The sequence below is a fragment of the Panthera leo genome, chromosome A3 (genome assembly GCF_018350215.1).
Source record: "Panthera leo isolate Ple1 chromosome A3, P.leo_Ple1_pat1.1, whole genome shotgun sequence".
NCBI classification, from domain to species: domain Eukaryota; kingdom Metazoa; phylum Chordata; class Mammalia; order Carnivora; family Felidae; genus Panthera; species Panthera leo.
In genome coordinates this window covers 67,795,497-67,816,453 of record NC_056681.1, presented here as the reverse complement: position 1 = coordinate 67,816,453, position 20,957 = coordinate 67,795,497, and the positions used below count along the sequence as shown (strand labels likewise).

General features: G+C 40.0%; 1 long non-coding RNA gene across 1 annotated transcript in view; it reads right to left on the bottom strand.

Moving 5' to 3' along the window:
• LOC122216042 overlaps positions 1 to 13,078 on the bottom strand; it is a 92,371-nt gene extending 79,293 nt beyond the window's left edge. Inside the window, exon 1 of the long non-coding RNA XR_006200668.1 lies at positions 12,948 to 13,078. This is a non-coding gene — a long non-coding RNA (uncharacterized LOC122216042). The remainder of the gene's footprint in view (positions 1 to 12,947) is intronic.
• Between the last annotated feature and the right edge of the window lie 7,879 nt (positions 13,079 to 20,957).

Sequence of the window (20,957 nt, the reverse complement as noted above, 5' to 3'; positions counted from 1 at the left end):
TTATCCAAGGGATACAGGTGTGCTGTTTCAAAGGGGCACATGCACCCCAATGTTTATAAAAGCACCATCCACAATAGCCAAAGTATGGAAAGAGCCCAAATGTCCGTTGACAGATGAATGGATAAAGAAGATGTGGTATATATATACAATGGAGTATTACTCGCCAATCAAAAAGAATGAAATCTTGTCATTTGCAACAACATGGATGGAACTAGAGGGTATTATGCTAAGCAAAATTAGTCAGTCAGAGAAAGACAAATATCATATGACTTCACTCATATATGAAATTTAAGATACAAAACAGATGAATCATAAGGGAAGGGAAGCAAGAATACTATAAAACAGGGAGGGGGACAAAACATTAGATACTTAAATATAAAGAACAAACTGAGGGTGCTGTAGGAGTTGTGGATAGGGACATGGGCTAAATGGGCAGGGGGCATTAAGAAAGACACTCGTTGGGATGAGCCCTGGGTGTTATTCATAGGGGATGAATCACTGGATTCTACACCTGAAATCATTATTGCATTACATGCTAACTAACTTGGATGTAAAATTAAAAAAGAAATGAATAAATCAATCAATAAATAAATAATAAATAAATAAAATGAATACTTCAATTTGTCATAAAACTTTAAATATAATCTCACAATTTTTCTCATTCCAGGAACATGTAATTTCTTAAGTAAAATTACTAACATACTTGTCATGCTTAATTCCAGAATTGTGTATAGCTACACTGACTAATACAGTAGCCACTAGGTGTATGTCTATCAAGCACCTGAAATGTGATATAAGTGTAAAATATACCATAGACTTCAAAGACTTAGTACAAAACAAGGTATGTATAATATCTCATTAATAATTTTTATAGGTGGTAATGACAGTATTTTGGATATACTTGGTTAGAACATATTATTAAAATAATTTCACATTTTTTAATGTGGCTAATAGAAAATTTTGAATTACATGTGTGGTTCACAATTATATTTCTATTGGACAGTGCTGATCTATGTAATGCAATTAAATAAGTGGATAAAGATTGTCTTGGGGTGCCTGGGTGACTCAGTTTGTTGGGCCACCGACTTCGGCTCAGGTCATGATCTCACAGTTTGTGAGTTCGAGCCCTGCATCGGGCTCTGTGCTGACAGCTCAGAGCCTGGAGCCTACTTCAGATTCTATGTCTCCCCCTCTCTCTACCCCTCCCCTGCTCACACTCTGTGTCTCTCTGTCTCTCAATAATAAATAAACATTAAAAAAAAAATTTTTTTAAAGATTGTCTTAACACTTCATACATACATTACTGAAAGTTTTTTGGGGTTTTTTTTTTTTACAAAGATCATGCTGTAGGCCACTTTGTGCCTTCCATACTGGCAAACTATTGCTGGCACATCTTTGATATTTAAAAAGTACTTCTTAACTGTTAAAAAAAAAATAAAAAGAAAGAAATGGTCTATCATACAATTACCATCCCTTTCTGATAGCATCCTATCTAGAGCAAACTCCACTTCCTTAGACCCTCCCTCAAATTACCCAGCTGAAGTGTATATCTTATAATAGATACATTCTAACGCTCCCTTACAGGGGCAGTCATTGGTTTCCCCAAGGTATGTGTTCACCTTTACTGCAACTTATTCAACTACAGGGGTGTTCCTAGTGGTCTAGGCTGGACAATATTGACATTTCCATAAAGAGACATAAATACATAGCCTTTCAACAAAACGCTTTGTGCCTCTGACTAAATCTGAGGTCTGGAAATGTATACTGTGTTTCCTTTATTAAATGTTTCCTTTTATTTCAAAAAAGTGGGAAAATATTATCATTTATAATGGTTACATTGTGCCTTGGTGCAAAACATGTCAAATGGTTGGCAAAATGAATTTTTGAAATGAGTCTTATTTACTCATGACTCATTGGTGGATTAAATCCATATATGTGACTGATTAATCTCTTTCCTGAATGAAAATTTTAACTAATAGTTTATTATATGCTTAGAAATTGACTTAGTGATTAATCTGAGAATTTTCTTGAGGTACATGACATTGATAAATAAAGTTAGTGAACACTGAAAAAAAAAAGAAAGGAGCTACAAAGGAAAGTTAAGAATATCTTGTCTTAGTTCTGGTGGGTGGTTTAAACAACAAATACTTATTTCTCACAGTTCTGGATCTCCAAGACCGAAGTGCCTTCAGATTCAGTGTCTGACAGAAGCCTGCTTATTGGTTTGTGGACAGCCATATTCTTTTTGTGTCCTCACATGGCTTTTCCTTGGTATGTGCATGTGGAGAAAGAGAGCTCTCTCTTGTATCTTCCTCTTTTTATAAGGGCATTAGGCCCATCATGAGGGACTACTCTTTGAACTAATCTAACCCTACTTAGCTCCTAAAGGCCCCACCTCCAAATGTCATCATGTTAGGGATTAGGATTTCAACCTATGATTTGGGAGAGACATAAACATTCAGGCCATACCATAGCTCATAAAACATAAACAAAAAGACAAATCAATAAAAACTAAGAGATTTAAGACGTCCAGCATCCCAAACTAGGAATTGTGAATAAAGCAATAGAGAAAATACTGGGAGGGAAATTATCAAAGAAAAAAATACAAGAATTTATAATATGTATTATAGAAGGAAAGGAGTCTCCACATTAAAAAGTATAAAGGCCCAATATAATGACAAAAAAATATTCACACCAAGGACATTACTGTGAAACTTCAGAATCCAGAGGATAAAGAAAAGATCCCAGGAAGAAAGAACAAATGACGTGTGAAGAATTGAGAATAAGAATGGCATCAGACTTCTCAAGAGCAATACTATCAACAAGAAGATAGTGAGGTAAGTCTTCAAAATAATCAAAGAAAATAATGTCCAATTTATAATTCTATACCCAGCCAAACTTTGATCAAGAGTAAAGGTAGAAATGTTTCCTTACATTCAAGGTCTCAAAAAATAGACCTCCTAAGCACACCTCTCAAAAAACCACTAGAGGATAAGTTCCTGAAAAACATAAAAGTTACTATAAAAAAAAAAGGAGAATATGTGGAAGCCATAGACTGGGGACTCAGGGCAAGAGAGGTAGATAGAATCCACAATATGATAGGAGAGTAAGTCCCAAGACAGGAGTTGAGCAGCCATTTTAGATGGCAACAAGTCCAGTTAAAGCAAAAGCATAAAAGGCTCTGAGAGGGAGGTTTCCAAAAGAAAATAAAACTTCTAGATCTTCTGTCAGGTTTATGGTGTGAAAAACTGGATTGAGAGTCACTTTACAGAGCTATTGAAGGATATGAGAAGACTTAGCAAAAGATACCAGAAAGCTAAGGAAAATTAAAAAAAAAAAAAAAACTATAGGAAAACCAAAAGTTGGACAAGAAAGGAAAGGCATTCATAACAATGCTTGGCTGAAAAACTGAACAATGTCACATAGTTATCAATTATGAAAATAATGAATATGAATGGTATCAAATTATGGTAAAATTATATTGGAAACATACAGGGAGATGAAATAGGTATGAGTGATGGATGATTATATCAGACATCCTCTCCTGTGTAGCAAACAACCCCAACACTTAGTGAGTTAAAGTAACTACAATTTTATTTGATTATGAGTGTGTAGATTAACAATTTGGACCTGGCACAAATAAGCAGTTCTTCACTCATATAACTGCTGTTATCTGGGACCTCAACTAGCATAGAATATCCAGGATTGCCTCACACTCCTGTTTGAGGACTGGTGCTGGCTGCCTGCTGCCGAAAGGCCTAGGGACCTCCACTGGGACACCTCATCTGTGTTTCAGGTGGCCTATCACCCTCCAGGAGGTTAGATCCTGCTAGTTTGCCTGAGAACTTCAGGGCAGTTTTCTAAGAGGGTGAGAGCAAAGGTGCAAAGCTTCTTGAAGTCTAGGCCTATAAATCCCACAGCATCACTGCCAGCATGACTGTTGGTCAAAATAAATCATATGGCCAGCCCAGATTCAAATGGTAGGGAAACAGACCCTACCTCTTGATAGAAGGAGCTACAAAGACACAATGTTAAGGGGTGTATTCTTCTACAGACTATATGGTCAAAATACTGGTGATCTGTTTTAACTGCAAACCTGACTGCATTTTTTTGTTGCTGTTTTTCTAAAGGGTGGAGTACAAACTTCCCTCATCTTCTAGGATGGTTTGAAGGGCAACCTCTCTTGCTACCAGGAAAAAAATACCAGTTTTGAATGATTTGGGCTTTGGGCTTCTGGGGTCTATTGTGAATGAACAGCAGGATAACTGGTTTTGGGGTCAAGGAGGTAGAACAAGAAAAGGAGAGAGGAGTATCTCTGAGAAAAATCAAAAGAGAGGTGATTTTCCCCAAACTAAATAAAGGTGAGGAGTTAGTGAATTTTGCTCCCTCCTCATCTAATTAGCCCATTACCTCTGCCCCCATCCACGGTGGTACATAACCTCCAAGACAGGTGTGGCCCTCAATGCTGTATGGGGAAGTGGAGAGAAAGCCTGCATCCTTGTGTTCAGATTCAAGAGAGGAAAACTGAGCTTTCTGGAAACCTGTTCTGGGACACAGATGACACCTCTGTTACCTAGGTTGAAATACTGGGCCATAATAAAATAATCTCAGCAAAATTTGATGTGTTTTGTAAAATGTGATGCTATTGACTTGGGAAAACAAAGGCAACTTTGGCATCTATAAAACTGAACTTTTTTATTCTACCAAAATACCCATTCTTTGTTAATAGCTGGCAAAAAAAATTTCTTCTAACTGTGACCCTTCCTCAGAGACATGAACCATATCATTTTATAAATAGAGAAGAGTAAGAAAACAGCAGAAAAACACAGTAATTATTCTTATTTTTCAACCCCTTACACTCACAGCTGCATTCATCTATATTACTAACAGCAAGCAAATGTAATTGTGGATAGTGTGAGACAGAAGAAATAACTATTTAGATGCCATCTTTCTAGCCTTTCTCTGTGGACACTGACCTACCCCTCAAATGACCTTATATCTCCTGGTTCCCCTTACCCAGAAGTCTCAGGGGCAGCCTTGGCCTCTGACCCAAGCAGGCTCTGACCCCAGATCACTCTGAGGTCTTGGAAACTGTGTGTTTCCATGGCAACCAGCCACCATTAGAGAGCCTGCCTCTTTGGAAAGCATTTTATAGCTCCTTTCTGGAGGAATAGGAAAGAAAGAAAGGAAAGGAGAGGAGAAAGAGAAGCAGGAGAGAGATGACAGGGGAGAAGAGAGGAGGGGTATAGCACCAGAATGGCACTGGGGAGGAGGTGAAAACCCATTAAATAGGAATTAACACATCAAACAGCCTAAGTATGTAAACGTTTTTCACATTCAGAAAGACTTTGAGGGACCTTTCTGTTATGATTATTTTCTTTTTCTTTCTTTATTTCTCTCTCTTTTTCACCCTGAATTTCCCAGCACCCTGGCTTTTCTCGGTATGTTTTATCTACACAAAAGTTTCCCTTGGAATGTCAATCAACCAGCACTCTCAACATTTTTAACATTTAATATATAAAAATGAGCAGGGGGTCAACCACAACTGGATGAAATCACTAATCATTACAGTGCTCAAATTGCAGCCCCCTGGTGTATGTAAAATTACTTTTTGCTGTGGCTGAACGTGTGAAGGGTGCATCCAGAGCGTTCCTATGAAAAGGAGGTACAGATATTCATACCACAATCTCACCAGCAATTTTAGAAAACTGGAATGGATCTTCAAAATTTTGCAGAAATAATATACACATACACACACACACCACAAACACCACAAATACACACACATACACACACTGTGCACGCACACACATGCCCACACACACACACACACGCGCACGCAGAATTTGTCCTCCAAGCAGTTTTCCCTCTGTCTCTTAATAACACTCACTCTCCCTCTTTTTTGATTTATTGAAAGTGACACATCTTTGCTCCAAAGTTCTTTAGTTCTTTGTTTCCACTTACAAGCAATTACTTCAAAAACTGTATAAAAATCGCAATAAAATATTCTCAATTCTTGAGAATCTGTTACATCTCTTCTGAGGGAAGTTCAGAGAATAGGGGAGTAGAAAACCATACTGGCATTCTCTTCACAAAAATCTGTGCTAAACAGCATGAGGTGAGAAATAGGCACCTTGCATGTTGTAACAGTTAATATTCGTTTCACTTGTGTCCCTTGCAATTTCCAAAGAAACAGTGAGATATTTCTCAGCTATCTTATGTTTGGTTTTAACACAGAAATCTGAAGACATCTGGTTTAATGATAAAAGCAAACAATTTTGGACCAAATTAACTGGTCAGGTTATGCTCTACCTCCACACCTCTCAAAAAAAGTGTTGAAAGAAATGTAAAAGAGAAAGAGAGAGCCAGTCCTGTGTGCATCTGCCCCCACCCCCAGCCTGCACACAGCCCACCAGGGAAATCGGAAATCAGTGAATCCCACAGGGAGAGCATGTAGGGCAGTGGGAGATAAGGATGAGAAAGAGGAGGAAGGCAAGTCCTCCCAGAGTCTGAGGAGGGCAGAAATAAGAAGGGAGGGAGAGAAGGTGGGAAAGAGCTGGTAAAGACAGAGGTGAGTGAAGAAAGAAAAAGAATGGAGTTTTTGAAAGGGAGGGAAGGGGGACAGGAGAGAGGAGAAAGGGAAGGAACAAAGGGTGAAAGAGCAAGAAAGCAAATATTAGTACATGGAAACAGAAATAATCAGAAGAGAAATGATAGATGAAATTGGTAGATAACATAAAATTTCTGACACATCCACACATGCCAATAAGACCCTGCTCTCATGGAAAATGGTGGGTGTAGGAGCCTTCCTTCTGTCGGTCCCTTTGAATACTTGCGCCATGACCCCTGAGGATGATCTGATTAATGAGTGTGGCAGGACCTCATTGCATCTTAATGATTTAGGATTTTCCTTTCACTTCCTGTATGTGGTTATGGATCTTTTATCTGCTTTATCTGTGGAGCCTAATGAATTCCTGCTAAGTCTTTATAGCAGCTGTCCCTTCCACTTAAATCTTCCCCCAATCCTATTTACCAGAGTTTATAGTTCAGAGTGTCCTGTGCTAAATTGTTTGTGTTTTTACAACCATCACTAAATGCTGACTCTGGAAAGTGGTTAAGTTGCTAGAAGAAGAATCTTTGGGTAAGGAGTAAATGGAGCCTGATGGATAGGTAGTGCTCCCTTTCCTCTTCCACCTGCTCCATCTGCTGGTCTGGATGTAGAGATTCAGCATGCACTGAGGGGGCTTCCTAGAATTCACATTTCCCTAAGGTTTGGAGGTTAGGGACATCAGGAAATGGACTGGCAGTCCGGAAGCCTAAATTTGTCCCAGCCATGCCATGACTAAGCAGGTGAGCTTCAGCAAATCATTTGAGTCCTGAGCCATGGTTTTCTCATCTGTGTATTGGGATTAGTCTACCTCCCTCCTCCACACAGAGTTGGGAAGGGATCCTAGTATAATTGCGGAATGATAAAAAAGGGGGGTATGGTTGCTGCCGAGGTGATACTAAAATATTGAAGATAAAGAGGAACAGGTAAGCTGGAGCCAGGTAAGAGAGGCCTTGAATCTGTGCTTCCCAATTCCTCGCCTATAAAGGGGGTAGCAATTATGCCAGTTCTCTTCATAAGCAGGCTGAGAGGCTCTTTAGCTCTTTGGATTAAAAAGTGCTAAGAAATCCAGGATTGTGCCCCTGCTCTAATCATCCATACCCTTCCTGCAAACCCAGTCCTTCAATATGTTATCTCCTGAATTCTCTTAGTTCTGCATATGGTCCTATCTCTGTTATGGCTAAGTAGCCCCAAGGAAATCTCTGACTCCTCCTTGTGCTTCTCATCAGAAGATATTCTGAATCGTTTTATCATGAAGTTCAGGATCCTTAGAGAATGATGTTGAACACACCTCTGTCAGACAGGTTTGCTACAAAAACACAGACCTATTAAGACAAAACAGCAACATTTGGGGAGACTGCTCTGCTTGGTGAGCTGCCTTTCCTGAGTCTGTTTCTTTCCATCGTTGCCTTCAGAGATGGTAAAGTTCTCAACTCTGGTGACCGTTTTTAGGCATTCCACCAAACAGTGCAATTTTCAGACAGGAAAGATAGCCTGATAATGTGAGTTGTAACATACTACCAAGATAATTCAAGTATCTTACCAGGTCTGTGTGTTTAGGTTCAAACTCGCTAGGTAAAATTTCAGGAACACTGGACCCCTAATATTTTGTTGCTCAATTTTTAAGTGCTAAAGTTAATACAGTTTCTGGAATACAGGGGCCCACAAAAAATATCCACTGATATGGAATGAGGTATGATTGATTGAACTAATTACATAGAATAACATGCAAATACCACAAAGAATAGTAACTCATTAAACATTCTTACTGGTCCTTAATGCTTTATTGTGAAAGCAATTTTTAATGGGGGAAAAATGGAAAGGAAATAAACAACAATTATGGAGTGTGTACTATATGTTTAGTGCTGCGCTAGGCTTGTTACACATATATTTATGTAGGATTAATATGTTTAATCCTCACAATTACCCAGAAGATCATCAATACAATGCCTACTTTACATTTGAAATGAGACTGAGAGAGTTCACATGACTTGTCTACAAAGTTGGTAGAAATGGGAAAAGTTGAGTAGAGGGTAGCCAGGAAACACTGAAAAGGGCGATGAGCTGGAGCCCTATCTTATACCACTTACAAAAATAAATTAAAGACTTAAATATAAAACATGAAACTGTAAAACTACTGGAAAAAAATTAAAAAGCTCCTTAATTCATTCTCAGCAATGATTTTTTGGATATGACACCAAAAACACAAGCAACAAAAGCAAAAAATAAATAAATGGGACCACACCAAATTGAAAGCTTCTGTAAGGCAAGAGAAACAATCAGCAAAATGAAAAGGCAATCTACTGGATGGGAGAAAAAAATTGCAAATGATGTATCTCAGAAGGGGTTAATATTCATAATATATAAGGAACTCATATAACTCATAACAAATAATAACAATTTGATTTAAAACTGGGCAAGGAACTGAATAGACATTTTTCCAAAGAAGACATACAAATGGTCAACATGTACATAAAAGGGTGCTCAACGTCGCTAATCATTAGGAAATGCAAATTAAAGCTGGGAGTTATCACCTCACACCTGATAAAAAGGCTATTTTTATTTATTTTTTTAAATGAAGGGGATAGACAAGTTCTTTTGTTTTTTTTTTTAAGTTTATTTATTTATTTTGAGGGGGTGGCAGAGAGAGAGGGAGAGAGAGAATTCCAAGCAGGCTCTGTGCTGTCAGCACACAGCCCATATCAGGGCTTGAACTCACAAATTGTGAGATCATGACCTGAGCTGAAATCAAGAGTTGGCTGCTTAGCTGACTGAGCCACCAAGACACCCCTAAAATGGCTATTTTTAAAAAGATACGAGAAACAAAAACACTAATTCAAAAAGATAGCTACATTCCCTTGTTAATAGCAGCTTTATAATAACTAAGACATGGAAACAATCTAAGTGTCCATCAATAAATGAATGGATAAAGAAATTGTAGTATATATATACATATATATGTATATATATGTATATACATATACATATATATACATATATATATACACACACATATATATACATATATATATATACACACACATATATATACATATATATATATATACACACACACACACACATATATATATATACACACACATAGGAATATTATTCAGCCATAAAGAATAAGGAAATCCTGCCATTTGTAACAGAATGAATGGACATTGAAGGTATTGTGCTAAGTGAAGTAAGTCATACAGAGAAAGACAAATACTATCTGAACTCACTTACACATGGAATCCAAGAAAAACTGAATTCACAGAAACAGAGAGTTGAATGGTAGTGGTCAGGGACTGAGGAATGGATGCTGGAGTCACCAGAGCACCTTCCCAGGAATTAAAAAAGAGGGCAGTAGAAAGGGAACAATTGAAGGTAAGAAACAGAGGACACTTGGCAGCTCTTTCTAAAAGATCTACCAGATAATTTAAGGGGAAAGCTACCTTACAACACTTAAAATAGAATTTAACTTGCAATCATTTCATTTTCTACAAAACACATATTTCTAAAACTAAAGTATTCCAGCACTGAACAGTTTGATATCTTAGCTGGTGACAGAAGAGAAGCATGGCCAAAAATTCGGAAATATTCTTCTGTCAAGAGTCTTACTGTCCTGCTAGGATCTGCTATTTAATGTGTGAGTTAGTTCTGAGTATTTTATCTCATGTAAAAGTGCAGACCAGTAAGTAATGACTGATGGTGACCTGATTCAGAGGAGTCTTCAGTGAGGCATTTCTATCAAGTCTTATCAGAATTTTTAAGTCATGTGACTATCAGAGAGAGAATAAAAGTTGAATGAAACAGCTAATATCTGAGTGAGAAAAATGAAAAGTTTTTATTGAAGCATGAGGCTTGGAAATCTCCACTCCCCATCCTTATTTAGAGAGACAAAGACAAAATATACACATGTTCCTGTTCAAATATGGCCAATAATTTAATCGCTTTAATCTTACTGTGGAACCACAGATTACTATCTTAAATATTTGGGGCTCCAACTTTCATTAATTTAAGCCCCGTGTTTTCATTTGGACATTTACTTTTAATCAGTCTCTGCAATTGAGGCTGATTACCTTGAGTATTAGTAATAAGAATCAACTTGCTAATGACTTCTTTTCCCTCTTAAATTGCAGGATTAAGCACAGCCATTTAATCATATTCATTAGTATTTTTTTCACTGGAGAAACTAAATCAAATGCAAATACAAGAGCTCATTTTTCCATGCATATCCACACAAGCTTGTCAATAAATTTTTCTATTCTTTTCGGTCTTCCACTTTTATCTCCAGGGTCGAAAGCCACTTACTTGCTCTCCAAAATGTACTCGAAGCATCAAGTCAGATAATCATCAGGGAGAGTGAAGGCTGGAGCATTTATACCATCATAATCATCATTAATTATAGCAACAGCTGCTGTTGAACACTCATGAGCCAGGCACTGTTTACAAACTCCATATACATCTCAGATCAAATCTAAGAGGTAGGTACGCAAAGTATTTCCATTTGGCAGATAAGGAAATTGAGACTTAGAGAGGTTGAATAAGTAGCAAATATCAGAGCTCTTGTCTCTCTGACTGCAAAGATGGTGCTCTTAATCACTGGACTGCCCCCACTCACTCATAAAACACTCACATTAAGTCACAGGATCCCTAGCTGTAAGCCCTTCAGAAAGGAAATGCCCCAGGCCAAGAAGTGTCTTGGACTAAATTAAGAAAGTGGATGCCATTCTAAATCCATCCATAGTCAGTTGGGCAGCAGGTGGGAATAAGGGCACCTGAGACATGATTCACATAGCATACAATTCACCCTTTTAAACTGTATAATTTTATGGGTTTTAGTATATTCAAAAAGTAATCATCACCACAATCTAATTTTAGAACATTTTCATCACCCCCAACCAAAGAAAACCCTGTACACATTAGCAGTCACTCCCTATTCCTCCCTCTATCAGCCCCCAGCAATTACTAACCTACTTTGTGTCTTTATGGATTTGCCTACTCCGATCATTTCATATAAATAGAATAAATCCACACAGGGTCTTCCGTGACTGGCTTCTCTCACTTTGCAGAGCGTTTCCAAGTTTTATCTGTTCTGTCGCATGATTCCATACCTCATTACTTTGTATTGCTACATGATATTCCATTAAATGGATATACCACATTCTGTTTATCCCCTCAACAGTTCATAGAAAGTTGAGTTATTTCCACTTCTTAGCTAGTATGAATAATGCTACTACGAACACTCATGTACAAGTTGGTGCCCAACTCTTTGGGCATTTGCATCTTTGTCCTGGCTCCACTCCTGGCCAGATAAATGGGCCTGCAATAACAGGTCTCAGGCTCCCCTAGCACTGCCTTTTTCACGCTGTACTTTTTCAAGGAAACAAGTTCACCCTCCTTGCAGATCTTTCTGCCCCCAAGCTCTTTCCAACTCTATCTAATTCTCCAAATATTTTGACACTAACTTCTACTTTTCTGGGCATTGATATTCATGGTGTTGATTCCATGCTCAAAAGCCTTGGCTAAGGCCTTGCCACTGAAGGGGTGACATCCTCATCCTGCCTCACCAGCTACACTCACTCCCTTCTATCTTTTGTCCTGGCATCTGCACCAGAAGCCCCTGCCTCTTCACACCACTCATTTCTACCTTCATCCAGTCTCTGCCCACCAGGAGTCTCCTAACACATCTCTCTACCATCACATGCCCAGCTCTTCATTCATCCAGCAAACACTGCTGGATTTCTGTTAAGTACCTAGGCATTGGAGACATCAGAAGATGAACTGGAAAAGATCCCTGGTCTTGCAGAGTCCATATCCAGATCTGAGTGCAGCAGGGAAGGAGGGGGTTGGTTGGAGAGGATGAATAGACATGTTAACAGACAATAAAGAAGCAATGTAGTTATGCAGAAATGACCTATTTGTCCAGTTCTACCAGTGACTCATTCAGTCTTTACAGAGTTTTTTTTTCTCACTCTAAATGAAATATTTGATTTTTTTGTGTGTGTACAGAGAATGCAAAAAAAAAAAATGGTTATTAAGCCCCACTTGCCCCAAGCAGTGGCTGAGGCTGGAGGGTAGGATGCATTCTCGGATTGCCCTGGACAGCCACATCTGCACCCTGTCAGTATTATCAAAATTGCCATGACAATGACCCAAGGGTTCTTCCTTGGATAAACCCTGTAAACATTCAGCTGATTTCAGCCAGACCCAACTGCATGCCCTTGAGGTTTGCATGTTGTAAAAAGAAGGGGGCAGGGAGACCTGAAGCAAGAGAGAAGAGGCCAGTGGAGGCTGCTCAACCTTGTAATAATATTCAGCTTAAACATGCAGGAAACTCACTGCTTACCTCCCTTTAAACATGTTGCAGTAGAACTGTAGGAAGTTCAGACCACACTGCAAGTGTCTCAAAGTCTCATAACTTTTCCTCACTATTGACCACAGGAGGGTACACCTGTGCAGAACAAATGAATGCATATTTAATTCCCTAAGAGTTCTTATTCGGAGAGCTTGGCCTTTGCTAGATTGTGATGTCATTTAGTTTTCAGAATCCTGGCTTCTACTCACTCAAACCTCCCCTTCCCACCTTGCTCTCTGATTCAAATTGAAGATCAACTTCCCTTGTCCTACAGACGGGCCCACTGAGGCCCAGAAAATAAAGAGACTAGATACTCATCAGTTAAGATATTGTAGATGAGGGGCGCCTGGGTGGCGCAGTCGGTTAAGCGTCCGACTTCACCCAGGTCACGATCTCGCGATCCGTGAGTTCGAGCCCCGCGTCAGGCTCTGGGCTGATGGCTCGGAGCCTGGAGCCTGTTTCCGATTCTGTGTCTCCCTCTCTCTCTGCCCCTCCCCCGTTCATGCTCTGTCTCTCTCTGTCCCAAAAATAAATAAAAAAAAAAAAAAGATATTGTAGATGAAATGCCTTTGTCAGAAGAAGGCTGCACTAGATGACCTCTAATTCTGTCCCAACACAAAGGCTCTACAATTCTAAGACTTGTCACAAAGGAACCCCACTATTTAGAGATAAGGCCTGGACCAGAACCCAGACCTATTCTATTCCCTGCCAGTCTAGAAGCCACTGGAGGATGAACCCCTGTTCGTCTTTGCTGATGAATACACCACCAGTTTGGACTTTTCAGCTCAGATCTTAAACATCTGTTAAGCACCATGTAAACATTATCCTCATAATTTTCACAGGAAGAGGAGGAGATGGGTGGAAGAGTGAAGGAATAGAGCAAAACATGTGAAACTCTCTTCTTGCAACTGAGATTTCCCTTCAAAGCTGAAAATACAAACACATTTTGCAAATCATGTTCCACTTTTTAATAAAAGGCAAGTGTCCTGTAAAAGGATTTTACTTTGAATTCTTATAAAGGGAACAATCTTTGTTGTAAAGTGAATGGCCACTCCTTAATATGTTAATGTAGGATATTTCAATTTTGATTAAAGTTCTATCTGTATTCTGGTGGTCATTTTACAGATACTAACACCAAGCTCCAAAATGGAGTTATGTCTAATCCAAGAATATCCTGGAACAAACTCTGCACTGACATGACTCTCAAATCCCTTCTTCAACCACCCAACCTCACAGGGAACTTCATCTGATCTCTTCACCTTGCCTACGTCAAAGCCCAGAGCTCCAAGTTGGCCATAACTTGAGGTTTTTTAAGCAAGGCTTTCAAACAACCTTGTGCTGGATACTGGCATGGAAGAATAGGCCCATGTCCCTGACATACAAAGCCAATCTGAGTTCCCCTAATCCCGAAGCAATCCCCTGCCTGCTGGGTCTTATTGCTTAAAAGGAACATAAGCTCCTGTGACACTGACCTGGACAAGTGCTGTGTATTTGAGAAGACAGGGAAAAAGGACAAACAGAAAACATCTTTAAGCGCATTATCAGCCTGCTTGATTTCTGCAAACTGCTCCAGTCAGCCTGACCCCCATCTCTGCAAGAGGGACCCTTGAGACCACGGGCTGGCAAAGCATGGCTCCCTGGGAAGTGGTGAGATGCAGGAACAAACTGTTCCTTTTCTCAGAACAAGCAACCGAGCACACTCACCCTTACTGGAACAAAAAGCATTAAATTATTTTTTTCCTCCCACTTTCCTTTAATGTTACAACCACTGAATTCATGCTGTTATTGACCAGGCCACTCATTTGCCAATTAAGCACATGTGGCAGCTCTTAAAATGTTGTTAGATGCTGATGACTATCTCTTATAAAGGTATCTTATTTCCTCCAAGCTATTGGAGTCTTCTCTCTCCAAGTTGGCTGTATTCTCTTGGAAGACTCAGGCAAAGTTCCTATGTCTTTGCTTTACCCACAGAGTCTTGCTAATGTTTGGGATAGAATTGGCACTCAATACACTTGTTAATCTCTGGGTGAGAATTTTTTAAGGGCTTATAGCCATTATGAATCTCAAGTCTACAAACTAAGGGATACCAAAAAAACCTACTTCTTTATTTTTATTAAATCAAATTAATTTCCATTTTGACTTCTCATCCTCCTAGACTTGCAAGAATTTTGATCTCCGGCATTACCAGGGTCTCCTTCCTCCTCAGCGTCTCTCCAGAATCTAGTATCCTTCCATGGTGCTCAGAAAATCAGGGTAAGGGCCTCTGGACCTCTATCATCATGTTCACTGCTGAACTCCACAGTGAACTATGAAGTCTGGTATCTCTGCTTCAATGACCAACCAAACGTAAAGGAATTTTTGCCTTTGAGAGCTAAGGGATCTAAAGCTAGGCTCTGAAGGTTGATCATTCACCCTCCCTTGAAATCTTGCCACTGCTTTGGGCAAGGTGCTCTCATGCTGCTGAGCCCGAGTCCTCACAGGGCTTTCTCACTGTCTTCCCCCAGTCCTGGTGTCTTGTTGGAGTTCCAGAGAAATCACCTTTCCATTCCTCTTGCTCTTGAGGGCATTCCTCAGTCTCTTCAGTGGGGTCACCAAGGTCAGTCGGGGCAGTCTCTTATTCAGTGCACAATTAGGAAGTCAATCTGCTTACTAAAAGGAGGAAGCAGACCGTTCTACTTTGGGGCAATGGAACAAAGGACAGAAAAGACCATGTATGGAAAGAAAAATAGAGATACTTTGCATATGATTGGGTTCTTTAATTGTAAGCAATTGAAACTGACTCTAAAAAATACAGACAGAATAATAATAATAATTTGTTGGGACAACAGACATTGGGTAATGTCCTAGAACTGAAGAAAGATCTGAACGAGCAGTCCTCAAGAAGGACAGAAAAGGAACAGTTCCAAGAATTTCAGTCAGTATCTCACAGATGAAAGAAGAATGACTCAGCTCCAGCCACCACTCGCCACTGAAGACTAAACTCCCAGGGAAGAGTCTGATGGAGCTAACCCAGGTCATGTGCTTGCCACCTCTTGGATAAGAGAGTTGAAGGCCAAAGAGTACTTAGACCAATAGGTTAACCAAACACATTAAAGAGGGGACAGAGGGTTCGCCTAAAAGAAAGCAGATTGCTGCTACCAAATGGAATGAACACTAAGTTTGCAAGATGACCAGTGACCACCATAGACAGAAGAAAGCCTTTCCAAGTAACAAGCTGCCAAGGGCAGGGCATCGTGTGTGGAGGAGAGCAAAACATCCACGCCATAATAATGACATCTGATACTTAAAATGAACCTGGAGAACCATTGCAGATGCAAAAACCAAGAGCTGGATGAAGAAAAATAGTACAAATATTAATATGAGGAAATAATCACGCCACACCATACTGTGTGGGAAGAGATAAGAATAGGCCACATGCTATAGGATCAGGCTATTTGGAAACAGTTGGAAAAGAAAATTACAGAACAGACCAAAAAGAGGACTATTTTCTTAAGAATAAATATTTTATCATTTATCTTGAAAGAAGCAACTTGAAATTTATTCAAGAATATCACCCCAAAAACATATGTCATTGCTATATAAAAGTATGTCTAGGCTACCCATGTAGAAAAATACACATAATTCTCAATTATATGTGAGTTCATCTATTGTCAACTAATTTCTTTATGGTCTTCACAATGTCCCCAGTTAAAGAATCCATCCTGCTATTACTAAATATTGATACCTAGACTGGATATCATTCCAGGAAAGATTCCGAGCACCAATATGGGGAAACCAGCTAAGCATGGACACTTAGAGATGGTGTGTCAAGACTTATTTCTCTGTATGTGCACTGCATGTGCATAAAAACTGAAATGTAGAAATTTAAAAACAAAAAAAAAGCTATGTCAGGGCAGTATTTCTCAAACTAGTATCCTACATATTAGCTCTCTGGGATTTTCTTGAGGGAAGGGGAAAGAATGGGGTTTCATGAATTAAAGGAAACAGAGCCTAGAAATCAGAAGTCTCCCATTAGAAGACCACTGGCCAGGTGGTCTCACTGGCCAGGTCTTGAGGACCAGGATAAGAAAAGTGACTGAAAACAAAACAGAAACAAAAAGCTATACAACAGCTGAGTGAGGTATCCCATATAGGAAGCAAATCATCAAAGGAGTGGGTAGTAGTGACCTAGGGCCTACAGGTCATATCCCTTTGTTCAACCATAAGCTTATCTTTCCTTTTCAAGAGTAACTCATTCAGCAATGATACGGATAAATCTCAGAATAATTACACTGAGTGAAAGAAGCCAGACAAAAACAAGTATATGATTCCATTTAAATAAAGTTCTAGAATATGCAAACTAATTAAGAGTGACAGAAGGCAAGCCAGTGGTTCACTGGGTAGGAGAGGGTGGGGTGGGTGGAAAGCAGAGGGCTAACTTACAAAACTACAGGGAAAACTTTTGGTGGTGATGGATATGTTTGTTTTCTTCACTGTGGCGATGGTTTCACATGTGGTGATGTCAAACACATCAAACTGTACACTTTAAATATATCTATGTTCCTGTATATCAATTAGACCTTGATAAGGCTCTTTTAAAAAAAGAATATGTGAGCTTTAATATATAACAGAATTTCTCAGCCTCAACTATTTGGGGCCAGACAATTCTTGGGGGTGGGGGGCTGTCTTATATCATTGGGTATTTGGCAGCATCCTTGGCCTCTACCCACTACTATGATAACCAAAAATTACTCCAGAAATTGCCCAGTGTCCTCTGCTGGGAAGGGAGGAAGGGGGAGAAACACCCCCAGTTGAGAACCACATGTCTGTAAGGATTCAGCAGTTTACAAAGGAGGTAAAGGAAGAGACCAACCCCAAGGAATCCATTCAGACCGAGCCATCGGTGCTGTGGGTTGCACAGAGCTGCAAGTCAGAGGGCAGAGCAGGGGTGACTGGAAGACCGTGAGGCTCCTACTGGCAATGCTATGAGATGCCAAAGCCAGTGCTAGAGGAGCAGAGAAGCCTTGGATGATAGCAAAGACTCAAGGGAAAAGTGAAAAGGATGTTAATATTAACCTGAGCTTGTTCATATTTCCCCGAGTTATTTTATTCATATTATCTTATGGGTCTTTACAAGGTGCATGCAAGGAGAAGAGAGGCGAATATTACTCTCCTCATTTTCCAGACCTAGAAAGAGTGTCCATCAGTCTCTGAGCTCCTAGGTCGCTGAGCACAGTGTTAGCAAAGGAGGATTAGATGACCCCTCACCTAGTTAGAGTTGCCAGATAAAAATTCTGAAGGGCTATGATTAAGGATTCTTAATCTCTGATGGCAATCCAACAAGTAAAAAGCTGTGAAATTGCAGGTGAGGAATTTAGTTTAGGAAGTTTAGCTTAAGGAAGCATTTCTGGGGTGAGTCTTACCAGACAAGGAATGTATGATTGAGAGATGTTGAAGAACATCCTCTTCTGGTTCTTTTTTTTTTTTTTTTTTTTTTTAATGTTTATTTATTTTTGGGACAGAGAGAGACAGAGCATGAACTGGGGAGGGGCAGAGAGAGAGGGAGACAGAGAGAGAGGGAGACACAGAATCTGAAACAGGCTCCAGGTTCTGAGCCATCAGCCCAGAGCCTGACGCGGGGCTCGAACTCACGGACCGCGAGATCGTGACCTGAGCCGAAGTCGGACGCTTAACCGACTGAGCCACCCAGGCGCCCCATCTTCTGGTTCTTAAAAATAGGAGGAACTTACTTCACTGGGATGACTTAAAGTTACTGACAGAGGCAGAACGATAAATCAGAGGGCCCTGCCCAGCCCTTCCAGCCCTGTGCATCTTTGTACAATGTAAGAGGAGGGGAGAGAATTCAGGAATGAGGGACTGGAGGTCGTTTGAATTGAGATGCTAGATTCATCCTCAGCATGTTTAGGAAGACGTTAGATTTCAGTGCATCCAGAACCAACCCTGTTTTCTGCACTCTTTCTTCACAGATATTGAAACCTTTCCTTTGGAAAAACATAATCATTTATATGTAGTGGAAGGTCACAGTGCCCCCCCTTGAACAGAAGAAAGTATTGCTCCCCAGAAGAACTGCAGACCTGTGCAGGAGGTAGAGAGAGATTTGGGGAAGAGGCCTTCATGAACCACCCAGGTGATACCACGTATTCCACGCCTCCCACAGCTCCAAAAATCCTGTTCATCCTCATCGCAGGCTGACCATTGCAAGCAGTACAGTGCTGATCACAGCAAGAGGATTCACTTCACCACACCAACATTCTGGCTGGAACCTAGTTATCAGAATTTAATGATGCTCCTTGGGTGTGTTTATGATGGGCGAATATGTTGATGACCATGCTTTCATTTTTGGAGTGCCTTTCTTCTCAAATAGTTCAAGGAATGTTCCATGTGGGCTTTTTAATATTTTAATTACATAGTAACAACTTTATGGTGAAATATAAGCAGAATCATCAAAAAGGAAAAATCCCAGCCCTTTTCACCATAAAACCTAAACGAATGTCAAGATACAATGGTCTCTCCTTCCTTTAAAACTGTACAGATATAATTTTTTGCAATTGCAGTCAATGCACCCATATTATTTTAAGATTTTACAGGGTTTCGTATGTAGCAAAGCCATTCCCTCACTGTGATCTATTGAAAGTCAGCCCTCAACATGAGGGTGAAAAACAAAAAAAGACAAACAACAAAAAAATTTTATTTTAGTTAACATTACAGAATCTAGATTTTTTTTTTTGCCTCCCTATCTCATTTACGTATTTTAAAAGCCATGTGGTATTCAGTTTGTTAATACACCAGATCATTTAAACAAAGTGCCATGGTTTGGTCATTCACATTGTTTTCCATAAAAGAAAGAAAAGTCCTAATGAGAATATTATAGTTATCTCCCAACACTTTGACCATTCATTCATTCATGGAGCAAGATGGCACAGAAAGATGGGAAAAGCCTTGAGTCTTTGGCAGCATCTTATTGCTGTCATACTGGCTCTGGGCTGCCTACCACCTAAATCCCTACTTCTTGAAGCCACAGTATGAAGTTTTTAGTTGCAACTAAAAGCAATCGTAACTGATATATCCCTTAACCATTTCTTTATGTCCACCCCTCCCTCCTTCCTTTGCTCAAGTCTCTGAGGGGGAGGCACTGCTCTTGCTATTGGAACTAGCCCTCTATGTGCATTCTTGGTCCCCATCCCCTCCCCTGCCTCCACTTAGACCATGTTCATGATGTCCTTTCTTATTTGCATCCTCTGTCTCTCCCTCCACTCTGGCTCCTTTTTATGTCTACTAAGGAACCTGTTAGGATCTCCCTTCCCTTTACCCAGCTCACTCTTAGAGTAATGCTCTCTTCCTCTTCTTCCTTTTGCCACCTAACTTCTTGACCAACTTGTCTGTGCACACCCATCCTCATAGTCTCTTCCATGCTGTCACCCCCAAAACTGTGGAACCAGCAGTAAGTTCACCAATGACTTTCTAGTTAGCAAGTCCCACAGCCTTTTCAGTCTCTATCCTCTCCAGCTTTCTGCATATGGCCCTTCAGATCACCTTTTCCTTCTTCTTTAAACTTTCTTTGAAATATAAATACATTATGTAGATTTTGAAGAGAGTTATTTTAAATGATTGAAAAAAAATGAACACAGAACTGCACCCATCTATTTCCTTTCCTTTCCTAGAAGCCACTACAATGTAGCAAGGTCTTTTTTTAAATACACTCTCTCCACCTTCCTCCCAAAAAAGGAATCATCCAAAGGATAAAGACAATGAGAGAGGAAATAGTTTCTGGCAGCCATGAGACAGCTCAGGCCTCCATCTATAGGAGTGTAATTGACCAAGGGCCCCCTGCTGTGTTTTGAAACCCACCTCCACAGCTGAGTTGCCCAGGCCGTGCTTCCCCAGGGCGGCTGTCAACTTACGAATGAGCATGGCATTCCCAGGAGACATAGGACCTCTACAACAGTCACCTTTGGCTCACGTGTTTCTGCCAGTCTAGCTGACCAGCCTTACACTACACTA